This window comes from Haemaphysalis longicornis, unplaced genomic scaffold, assembly GCF_048455015.1.
Source record: "Haemaphysalis longicornis isolate Haplotype H1 unplaced genomic scaffold, Haemaphysalis longicornis Haplotype H1 scaffold_11, whole genome shotgun sequence".
NCBI classification, from domain to species: domain Eukaryota; kingdom Metazoa; phylum Arthropoda; class Arachnida; order Ixodida; family Ixodidae; genus Haemaphysalis; species Haemaphysalis longicornis.
The window spans coordinates 101145191-101155599 of record NW_027526214.1 but is presented as its reverse complement, the minus strand read 5'-3'; the positions used below and the strand labels follow the sequence as shown (position 1 = coordinate 101155599).

At 46.8% G+C, this 10409-nt stretch overlaps 1 non-coding gene across 1 annotated transcript; it reads right to left on the bottom strand.

Moving 5' to 3' along the window:
* Positions 1-7062: 7062 nt before the first annotated feature.
* Trnat-agu (transfer RNA threonine (anticodon AGU)) lies at positions 7063-7135 on the bottom strand. Its single transcript has one exon. It is a non-coding gene; the product is annotated as a tRNA-Thr (tRNA).
* Positions 7136-10409: the final 3274 nt, after the last annotated feature.

The window sequence follows — 10409 nt, the reverse complement described above, 5'->3', positions numbered from 1 at the left end:
CAGACATTTTCTTCACACGTTTTAAAACATCGCGTCCCGCACTGCCACGATATCTTAAACGGTACATTGGTTCCGTAAAACAAGATTCTATTAAGTCTGTAGTTAAGCGCTTTCGTGTAACATTGGATAGGTATTCCATTGAAAAACGGGCTCTTAGAAAATGTAAAGACGAGACTACTTCTCGCAGAAAACCGCTGCCACTGGGCCTTAAGTAATCAACGGAGGAAACAATGAAATTGGGCAGTACCGTCGCTAGAGTCAACTGCAAGCATGTACGCACAAAGGGGTCTATCTGGTCCCTCAAAAAGAAAAATCTTGAGACAACCTGCTTTAAAAAAAGATGCGGTAACGCCAGACCCCCATCCTTTAGTCTCCGAAACAAATTGCTACGGCTTGTTCGTTCGAAGGACGACTGCCAAACAAAAACAGCAAACAACCGGTGAAACTTTTGCACATGCATCCTGGAACACGCCAGCACCTGCATGACGTACCACACTTTGGCCGCAAGGAACACGTTGCATACAGTTGCTCTCGCAAAGATTGACAATTTTTTACCTCCCCATGTTTCTGTCTGCGCACGCATTTCTTGCACTCTTTCGCTCCAGTACGCCGTGTTTTCACGATACCTATCCAACGGAATCCCCAAATACTTTGACGGAGTTGTCAACCACTTCACCCTTTCAAAAACGGCAGGCGCCTCTTCCAACTCCCCATGCCACAACCCGACAGATTTATTAACGTTTAATTTGCTACCCGTGACATCACAGTACCGTTCCGTGAGGGCAAGTGCGTTACTCACGCTTATTTTGTCCGCACAGAAAATAGCCACATCGTCTGCGTAGGCCAAAACCTTCAGTTCACACGACTGGAGGCAAAAACCACGCACGCTGCTACTACCAATTATCTTTGCACACAAGGGTTCTAGATACAGGGCGAAAAGTAACGGGCTCCGGGGGCACCCCTGCCGTAGTGACGTTTTAACGCATATCCTATCCGTTAGCTCTTTATTAACAATGATTCTAGTATTGCAGTTTCCGTAGGCCATTTTAACTCCATCTGTAATTACAGAGCCTAATTTGACATACTGAAGTAATTTGAACAGTATTTCATGGCACACACGGTCGAAAGCCTTTTCCAAGTCTATTTGTATCATGGCTACTTTTCTAAAGTCAGCGTCGCAGTACTCCAGTACGCACCGTGCAGCATGAATGTTCGTAAAAATGGTTCTGCCTTTGATTCCACATGTTTGGTGAGGCCCGAATAATGATTTGATGACATTTTGCATTCTTTTCGCAAGCACTTTCATTAGAATCTTATAGTCTGTATTAGTGAGCGTGATAGGCCTATAACCAGTAACTTTAATCAGCTGATCGGGGTCCTCCCCCTTCGGAATGAGCATCGTATGGGCACTTGCACACGACGGCGGCAAACTCCCACGCTCGTAAGATTCTGAAAACACACCATGTAGTAGTACCGCCATTTCGGATTTGAACTTTTTGTAAAACGCTGCGCCAATGCCGTCAGGCCCGGGTGATTTTCCACTATTCAACTCATTTATGGCTTCTTCGATTTCGTATAACATGATATCTTTGTTCAAAATTTCCGTTTCCTCAGTTTCCAACTGCGGCAAGCACTGTAAGAACTCTGTTTCAAAACCCATATCTTTCGGATTTCGCATTGCAAAAAGATCGCGATAGTACTCTGTAAACGCAAGAGCTATCTCTTCCTTGTTTTGTGTCACAATTCCCCCTCTTTCGATTTGTACGACATCATGTTTACGTGCATATCTTTTTTCGTCAGCCAGAGCACGCTTCGTCGGTTGTTCACCGGCTAGCATTTTTTCGGCACGTGCCCTTACGGTTGCTCCTTTAAATTTTTCAACGTCCAGTGCCTCAAGGGCCCGTTTCGTGTTTCTTATATCCTCTATAAACTTTCCAGGTTCTTTGGCCTCCTCTTGTACCAACTGTTTAAGGTTGCTACGCAGGCCTGCCTCTTTTTGCCTTTCGTTTCTCTTCATTTCGCTGGATCGTTCTAGAGCCATAATTTTTATATTTTGTTTAAAATTTTCCCAGGCTTCGCTTCTGCTGTTACATCCCAGCCCGTACTTACTTTCAAAGTATTTTTTAACGTTTCCAGTAAAAATGTTATCGTCAAGCAATTTTACATTCATTTTCCAGAGGGGCCACGTAAAATTTGACTTTAATCTTGATTTTTTCCCCAACGAAACAGCAACCAAACACTGATCGCTAAAAGAAACTTCATGTACTTCATAGTCATTACATATTGGCGTCAGATCTGCAGAAACATAAATACGATCTAACCGCGCGTGACTTGCGCCTTGGAAGTGCGTGTAACGAACGCCTTTGCCGCCTTCCACTATCATTGCCACATCTTCTAGCAGATTATCAGCTGCAATCCTTCCGAGTAGCTTCCCGCTGCGATCGACTGTCCCTTCTACATTTGACCTATCTTCGGGAAAGCACACACAATTGAAGTCACCGAGGACAAGCAAAACTTTCTCTGTTTGAAAATAACTTTCAAGGCTTTCAAAAAATTCATAGCGTGGCTTTGGTTTTGTGGGGGCGAACATACACAACACCCTAAACTCTACGCGCTCATAAACAAAATCACATATAACAAATCGACCGCTTTCACTACTTACAACATTATCCACAACTATACCTAAAGACTTACTTAACAAAAGGCAGCACCCAGCCGAAAAACCGACTGAGTGGCTTACAGCAACATAGAATTCATCCACGAAAGGTTCTACCATTCTGTCAGTGTGAACTTCACTCTCCACCTTACTTTCTTGGATGCCAATGACATCCAGATCTTTTTCTCGAATGATGGTACGAAGGTTAACTGGCGCCTTTTTGACCCGAGTCCCCGGACATTCAGCGTCCCTACTCTGAAAGGTTTACCAAAGTTTACAGTCATGAAGGCTAGTTGCACCCTGACAGAATGGTATCAGACACACACACAAACCACATAAAACATGAACAAAAAAAAAGGAATCAGTACCGCCATTACTTCGTCCGGTGCAGACGAGTCAAAGACGCGGCCCGCGGTTCTCTAAAGGACTTGCCCTTTGCCGTTGCTGCTTTTCTTGATTCGTATTCCAGCCGCTTCAGTTTCTGCTCGTTGCTTTCCTTGGTGAATTCCTCACCCTCGTTCCGGCGTCGTTTACCTGATGCATCTTTGGCGTCCATGGGCACCGTGCTTGCGTCGACGGCGCTGTTTCGTTTTTCCGGTTGCTGCGGTTCCGTTTTTGTAGCGTTGTCGGTATCCTGTTCGTTTTCTTCATCCTGGCGTGGCTGCTCGGGGGGCGTTGCCGCCTCCGCCACCGCATGGTTTTCCTGGCTTGCAACAGCCACCTCGGTCGCGGCTCTCGAAGTCGCCTCCGCTTCTTTTGCTTCCATCAAGTTCTCGTTGACCTCGGGTTCCCCGTCATTGCCCCCCACCACCCTGGCGTACGTTCTCACACACTCGTCGGCCGTGTGGCCGAAAGAACGGCACTTGAAGCACCTCGGCACACGGCATTCGCGCCTCATGTGGCCCGTACGCCGGCAGCGAAGGCACAGTGGCGCACGTCCCGGCACGACGACGAGCACCTGGCCACCGTAGAAAGACAACACGTGCGGTAGGTCGTCGGGCGTGACGTCCTGGTTAAGCGTCATCTGGATAAGTCGGGTGGTCGATTCAGCCGTCTCGAAACCGCTTGCCTCCCACGCATCATGTTTCACGCTCTTTACATCGCCGAAATCTTGCAGCGCCCTACTCAGACACTCACCAGGAATGTCGAAGGGCACCCAGTGCACCTTTAAGCTCACATCCTGGTGAATTGGGTCAATGACGGCACAAAAGTGCCCCTTCACTTGCAGCGAACCTTTCTTCAAAATACGCTCACGTGCGGCCGGGGTGCGGAACTTGACGAGCCAAATATGGTTCATCTGATAGGGTCCGATGCCTCCCACTTCCTTCAGCAAGTCCAATTCACGGAAGGGAACACTGAAATTATCTATCCGGTACGGGCGCTTCGACGGGTCACAGTGAAGAAAAACACATGCCTTCATGCTGTCGTCAGATGGCAAAGTAGGCAGCAACCACCGATAACCATCTGGCTCGCCGAAAGAGCGGCCGCCGCGGCTGGAAACAGCCGCTCCATCGCCTAGCGCAGAGCTAGCCATCGCACGTCCGCACCCACTGGGGGCCGGAAGTGAAGTGAAGCCGTGGCTTCCGTGGCTTGCAAAGCCACGGAAGCCACGGCGATTTCAGAGTTACGAACGCTCCTTATATCTTTAAGGCATTCAAACTACGTCGTCAGCGGCGTTGCGTTGGCGACTCAGCGGCGTTATAGCGGCTTGATAACTTCGTGGTGTACACGTGATACTACAAACCCGATGGAAGAGATGGAAGAGAAGGCGGCGAGGCGGTGGGCTGCGGGTTCCGAACGCAAGCGCCGCAAGCGGGCCGACAACCGTGCATTCGCACTTTCACATTCTCCCCCTCGGGGAAATGCGGGGGACTTTTTTAAGCTTCGGGGCGTCGTCCCACTGGTTGAAGCGTGCTACTTGTTCGAAGGAGCTAAACCAGTCTTCGGCGTTTTCAAAAAGCGCAGTGGAAAGCTTGTGGCGTTCGTGGCTGATGAAGGACTAACTGACCTTGCGCGCTGCTACCAGTGGTCATGGTGGCCGAGCTGAGCGTATGTGCCATCGCTCCTCATGTTGCAGCGGGTAGAAGCAAAAGCTCGGGTGTGGCACCTTGAAGCCGGCGACTGCTCCGTTGATGGACGGGCGTCAACTTGTTGGATGCAGTCGGGCGTCGGTTAGGACTGTCGTCTCGGGGCATGCAAAGGCTTTACAGGACTCTACCCCTCACCGCCACCAAAATTGTCACGGACAAACGGATGGAATTAACGAAAGGACGTTTAATTGGGGGCGAACTTGTGGCCAAAACAAGACAAAAAGAACTATCTTGGCGTTCACGTTGCGAAGCACTGCCCAACTGTGCCCGCGTGATCCTCTTCTTTTTCTTCCCCTAGACATCTCAGCGCGTGCTCACGCGACCTCCGTCGCCTCAGAGCGCTCGCGACCGCTGCGAGACTAGGAGAGCACGGGCTGGTGTTACTCGCATTGCATATATAGTATATATATATATATAAATATATATAAATATATATACATATATATATATATATATATACATATATATATATATATATATATATATAAATATATATATATATATATATATATATATATATATATATATATATATATATATATATATATATATATATATATATATATATATATAAAATCCAGGGAGTAGCCCTGAGGAAAGCAAGTTCTCTTTGCTGAAACGTAGGCCACAATCGTGCGTTTACCTTGTTCGAAGTTTTTCTTCTCTTATATATATATATATATATATATATATATATATATATATATATATATATATATATATATATATATATATATATATATATATATATATATATATATATATATATATTCGTAGGCTTATATATATATATAAGCCTACGAATCCGCAGACCGCAAGGGGTCGCCAAACCTATCTGCTTGCTTCTGCTTGCCCCGGCCAAAATTTTAATGTATATAAACCCAACTGATCTGCACTATTTGTATCTTTGAAAAAGATCGACCCCCCCTCGAAACGTTAGCATAAATGTTATGTTTTTCACTTTGGCTTCTCTTTCGTATAGTTAACCTTATCGCCAGAAAACTTTTATCTTAACTATATATATATATATATATATATATATATATATATATATATATATATATATATATATATATATATTTGTAGGAATAAGTTACAATCGGACCGGTAGAAATCTATTGTTGATGAGAGCACTAACGGGTAACGAACGATACTTAATTAACATTTCGACTTGGGGTAAGCCGGCGTCAGAAGATATCGTCAGAATGACTAAGGCTTGCGCCAAGCCAAACCGTTAACAATGTTTCGTTCGTTACCCGTTAGTATTCTTGTTTACAGTATATGTATTCATATATCTATACATATATTGTTACGTGGCCGCAGAAATAATTGAGGCGAACCATGGAGCGCGATCTATTTACAGTAAAAGATGACCGATTTACACTATTTACAAGGCAACTGTTGCAGAGCATTCACACATGCTGCACGCCCCACAAAGAGCTCTTCGTGTTCGTTCTTCATCGGGACCACAGTGGCGCATTCCATACTGCGCCCTTATTCGTGTCCTCGTGACGTAGCCCCCGTCTCGAAGCCGACCCTCCCGGTCGAGATCGGAATATATGTTCTCATGTGGTGAGAATACGAATGAGAGAAGAAGAGAGGGGAAATGTTTTGACCGCCACGGATTACGATGGTTCGATGAGCTGCGGCCCCTGAACAGCGTTTCCCGCAGAGAAGCGAAGCAGCGGCCAAAGCCCTTGGAGGTCCGCCGGAGAACTGGGTAGGGGATCAGCGTCGTCGTGTCATTGGGTCGCAGCTTGTCACGTAGGAAGGTCACGGCGGGCCACTGGCTGGGGAAACGGGGCTGGGGATGGTCATGTCCACGGCTCACCGGGGCTGGGGCGGCCCGACGGAATCCAAGAGGCTTGTAGCAATAGGTTCTGGAGAGAAGACCCAGCGAGCCTGAGACGGCGATGGGGATCGAGACCCCGCCGATCCACCAAAATGTTACGTGGCGGCAGCAGGAATCAGGCGAACCATGAAGAATGACGACGCGATCCATTTACAGTACGAGATGATCTATTTACACTATTTACAAGGCAACTGTTGCAGAGAATTCGCCTAGGCTGCACGCCCCACACAAAGCTCTTCGTCATCGTTCTTCATTGGTCCACAGCGGCGCATAGCCTACTGCGCCCTTCGTCGTCTCGTCATATATATATATATATATATAGCGAATCAGAATTGGAAATGAGGGGCTCGTTGAAAATAAGACAGAAATAAGAATTGCCAGTCAAGAAGCCCTCGGAAAGCACAGTGGAGGATGTAGTAGTTCAAGATAAAGAATTTGGAAAATAAGAAAGTGATGAAAAAATGCCTGCCAGGAGGGATCCGAACCCACGACCTCCAGAATACTGGTCTGGTGCGATAACCACTACGCTACCGGCGGGGCTACTTTAGCCTCCACTTTCTGGGCTATTTAAATTCAGGTGTTTTGGTTCCCTTCGCTTGGGGGTGGTAGCCAGCGCCACTCGGACTATTCGGGGTGAAGAGACCTTCTTTTTAACCCCCGGACCGTGATTCGAGCGTCTACGACATGTCGAGAGTGGTCAACCAGCGTTGAACCCTCTTAAGCTCCCTATGGCACCAAGACTGCCAGAACAGAGGCCCTCGCTATGCATGTAGCGAATCAGAATAGGAAATGAGGAGCTTGTTGAAAATAAGAGAGAAATAAGAATTGGCAGTCAAGAAGACCTCGGAAAGCAAAGGGGAGGATGTAGTAGTTCAAAATAAAGAATTTGGAAAATAAGAAAGTGGAGAAAAAATGCCCGCCAGGTGGGATCCGAACCCACGACCTCCAGAATACCGGTCTGGTGCGATAACCACTACGCTACCGGCATGGCTACTTAAGCCTCCACTGTCTGGGGTATTTATGTTCAGGTGTTTTTGTTTCCTGCGCTTGGGGGTGGTAGCCAGCGCCACTCGGACTATTCGGGGTGAAGAGACCTTCTTTTTAACCCCCGGGGCGGTGACTCGAGCGTCTACGACATGTCGAGAGTGGTCGACCAGCGTTGAACCCTCTTAAGCTCCCTATGGCACCAAAACAGCCAGAACAGAGGCCCTCGCTATGCATGTAGCGAATCCGAATAGGACATGAGGGGCTCGTTGAAAATAAGATAAGAAAATAAGAATTGGCTGTCAAGAAGACCTCGGAAAGCAAAGGGGAGGATGTAGTAGTTCAAGATAAAGAATTTGGAAAATAAGAAAGTGTAGAAAAAATATATATTAGAAAATATTACAAAAAATAGAATATTAGAATATATATATATATATATATATATATATATATATATATATATATATATATATATATATATATATATATATATATATATATATATATATATATATATATATACACACACAAAGTAGAAGTACACTCTTCGGAGACTTTATTTCCAACGTTTCGACCTGAGCCAGGTCTTCCTCAGGAATGAAAGCTTTGGGTAAAATCGTACGGACTCAGAGTGGGGGCGGCGCCCCGAAACACAAGCCACATGGGAAACAAACACACAAACGACCGCAAACAGCATACAGAGCTTATTCTGCCAAAGGCAGGCGAAAAAAAGCCTTCAAAAAAAAAAGGCGAAACGAAGAGGGAGGAACAAGGTGGCAAGGAGGAGGCAAGAAAGAGGCAAGGAGGAACACACTGCATGTACGCGGGTTGTGGGGATAACAGAAAATGCGACGAGTTCACGGGTGGCGAAAGGCCCAAAAACATCTGGTGTCTCCGGGAGGGAAAAACTACAAAGCACACGCCGCCACGAGCAGTGGGTTTACATGCGCGCCACCGGTAACAAGGATTAACTACTGACCGTCTTCAGCGGCATGGTCAAGAATGCAAGCGGGGCCAATTATTCCATCTGAAGCGCAGGCAGCCTCCACGACTTTGGGGGGTCCCACAAAAGCCAATGGGGGAGCCCATTTGAGGCGTCCCCTTCTCCGCCTAAGCCTCCATTTGTACACGGCGTCGCGTCGTGTCGCGCCAGGTCAATGTACGGCCTGTTAACTGTTAGTACTCGGCTGTCGCCGGCACGCGTGGAGCCCTGGGCCCAATCCACGAAAATATGTCGGAGCGCGGCAATTAAAAAAAAAACATGAAAAGAAGAAGAGAGAGGTGACGGTCGGTATGTGCCGTGCCTCTGGGGCAACCAAAGAAAAAAAAAAGAAAAAGAAAAAGAAAAAGAGGGAAACAATGAAAAAGAGAAATAGGACAGACGGACAGACATAGGACAGACGGATGGACCTTTTCGAATGCGGTTTAACAATCACCGGTATCACACCAAGACACTCCCAAACCTTCCCTTGTCCAGACACCTAGCGATGCAAAATCACTCTTTCGATGACATTAAAGTCACGCTTCTACAGAGCAGTTTTTCTAGCTGTAGGGAGCGAGAACAATGTAAGTCTTACTTAATATACAAATTTAATACCCTGAAGGGGGGTCTTAATGAGAGTCCTGGGACTATGACTGTAATTCGTACGCTGCATGACCATTGAAGCATAGTCACCCCGGGACATACGAGACCTTGTAGTTTTGTTGTCCTTTTGCTATCGGCCCTTCCCGCGCAGGGCATTGCACGGTCTGATGTTTACAGGCAGCCTGTTGCTCCAGGTGTGAGGTTGTACATTGTAACACCAACAACCTACCATTATGTTCCGCAGTCACTACAATTATCTCGTCCTCTCCCGACCCCCTACCAACACTTCCCTTCCCGTCACCGCTAGTTTTATTTTTTTATTTTTATATTTTTTTCTCTCATTTCCTTGTCTCAACGCTCAGCAAGCATAACATGCCTCATTAATAACCAGATGGTACCTATTGCCTGTTTATGTCACCATATGTCATACCCATTTTATTCTTAAGAAATGTGAAACGGAATGTTCAAGCTTTTAGTTCCAACCGAGCGTGTAAGAAGTATTTTATTTTGGTGCCTGTTGTGGCTTATGCCTGGGGTGTTTTGTAATCACATTGTGTTCCCCAATGCTGGTGTTCACGGAGTGCACGCGTCCTTCCTGTCTTTCCACTCATGTTTTGCTTTGTTTCTCTTTTTCATTGTTTCCCTCTGTTTCTTTTTCTTTTTTTTTCTTTTTCTTTGGTTGCCCCAGAGGCACTGCACATACCGACGGTCGCCTCTCTCTTCTTGTTTTCATGTTTTTTTTTTTTAAATTGCCGCGCTCCGACATGTTTTCGTGGATTGGGCCCAGGGCTCCACGCGTGCCGGCGACAGCCGAGTACTAACAGTTAACAGGCCGTACATTGACCTGGCGCGACACGACGCGACGCCGTGTACAAATGGAGGCTTGGCAGGAGAAGGGGACGCCTCAAATGGGCTCCCCCATTGGCTTTTGTGGGACCCCCCAAAGTCGTGGCGGCTGCCTGCGCTTCAGATGCAATAATTGGCCCCGCTAGCATTCTTGACCATGCCGCTGAAGACGGTCAGTAGTTAATCCTTGTTACCGGTGACGCGCATGTAAACTCACTGCTCGTGGCGGCGTGTGCTTTGTAGTTTTTCCCTCCCGGAGACACCGGATGTTTTTGGGCCTTTCGCCACCCGTGAACTCGTCGCATTTTCTGTTATCCCCACAACCAGCGTACATGCAGTGTGTTCCTCCTTGCCTCTTTCTTGCCTCCTCCTTGACACCTTGTTCCTCCCTCTTCC